This window comes from Sinocyclocheilus anshuiensis, unplaced genomic scaffold (genome assembly GCF_001515605.1).
Source record: "Sinocyclocheilus anshuiensis isolate Anshui unplaced genomic scaffold, SAMN03320099.WGS_v1.1 scaffold454, whole genome shotgun sequence".
Taxonomy (NCBI): domain Eukaryota; kingdom Metazoa; phylum Chordata; class Actinopteri; order Cypriniformes; family Cyprinidae; genus Sinocyclocheilus; species Sinocyclocheilus anshuiensis.
The window spans coordinates 5,189,613-5,191,409 of record NW_015548217.1 but is presented as its reverse complement, the minus strand read 5'-3'; the positions used below and the strand labels follow the sequence as shown (position 1 = coordinate 5,191,409).

Here is a 1,797-nt window from a genome sequence, read left to right as displayed (position 1 = left end):
TGCTGTTCTGACTCACAGACTGTAAGTACGTTTTTTATATTAAAGAGTTTGCCACTGGCTATTCAATCGCGAGTTTTGAGCAGTGTACAGTAGCGCTTGTTTGTCATTTCTCAGATCACAAATGCAGACATGGTTTTATGTTTACGCGGCGCGGTGCGATGCAGCGCAACACAACGCGTAAAAAGACAGTACAAGTCATTATAATCAGTAATTATGTCCCCACTGGATGCAACAAATGCCTCGTTTATAATGGGTTTTAATGTTTTTGTCTCATCTCTCCGGGATACGGCATCACAATATGGTAAGGGACGTAACATTTCCATCACACGCTTGAGGTATTCGGCCAATCACAACGCACTGGATAGCTGGCCAATCACAGCACCCCTCTTTTTTTCAGAACGATGAGCTTTGTAAAAATCGACGCGTTTCAGAAAGGCGGGGCATAGAGGAGAAACAGTAATGTACAGTATGTGGATAATAATGTGTTTTTTGAACCTTAAACCGCATAAATACATTTCATTACACCACATACACAAAATAATGTTATTTTTAGCAACATCATATGACCCCTTTAAAATAACTGTTTTCTATTTTTATATATTGTAAAATGTAATTTATTCCTTTGATGGCAAAGCTGAAAGCTTTCAGCATCATTACTCCAGTGTCACATGATCCTTCAGAAATCACTCTAATATGCTGATTTGGTGCTCAAGAAACATTTCTTATGAGTATCAGTGTTAAAATCAGTTGTTCTGCTTAATGTTTTTGTGAAAACCATAAAACATTTTTCAAGATTCCTTGAATAGAGCATTCGATTGAAGAGCATTTATTTGAACTATAAACGTGTTTCTTGTCACTTTTGGTCAATTGAATGCCTCCTTTCTGGAAAAAGTATTACTAATCCCAAACTTTTGTTTGTCTAATTGTCTGATGTCTAAATAGTGACTTACAGAATCTAAGATATTGCTTTGATATTTTCAGGGTGGTCTGGGACTTTAGGATCCAACCATTTATCGAATATTCATCAAGATCTAATTCATAACAGTCCAAACTAGTCATTGGATGGTTATTCAGGAAATGCATGACCTTATATCATGTATACCCTGAATGACATTTAAATCTTTTTTGGATAATTGATTTAGCTGTATCGCCCTGGCCCAAGGTCTGCAAATATTGACATTTACAAGCACAATCTTGTTGCCCATGATGCTCCGCAGGGTCTTGGTGTGTTTAGCAGCAATATCGTCACAGCCCAGCCGGAGCAGCAAACAGCACTAAATAGCGGTCTGAAAAACAGACCTCCTCAATACGGACCACATAGTAGGTGTGAAGTACTATTAGCCCCCTGAACCCTCCTCTCCTGGCCCTCCATAATGAACGAGCCTTCCAGGAATTGTCCCCCATTGATTGATATTGATTTGCATATATAGAGGTGAGTGGTCTGGCCCTTCTCCAGCAAATTAAGTTCAATGTGTCCAGAGCCTTGCTTTGAATCAGAGTTGCAAAGTGGCAGGGAGCCTACTGACCAGAGCACCGTGGAGCCAGGATTAGCTCCTCTGGGTTATCTGGAGGTCACGAAGGGATTTCTCTTCCTTTTGCATTTAAAGTGCTCCCAGCTCCCCAACAAGTGCCCTAATACTAACCCCCGCCATTAGTGTATGACCTCGCACACTTCTCTTTGGGCAACTAACAACTTTCTTTTTTTATTTTTGGACCTTGAATATTGTTTGTTTCTTATGATTGGGGTTCTTATATAGAAAAAGTAAAAAAATATCTGGGAATTTCCAGAACAGTGTT

General features: G+C 39.5%; 1 protein-coding gene across 4 annotated transcripts in view; it reads left to right on the top strand.

The window, feature by feature from the left end:
* Positions 1 to 1,797, top strand: part of LOC107654070 (exocyst complex component 6-like) — a 57,889-nt gene that overhangs the window by 52,685 nt on the left and 3,407 nt on the right. The gene's annotated exons all lie outside the window — the stretch shown is intronic.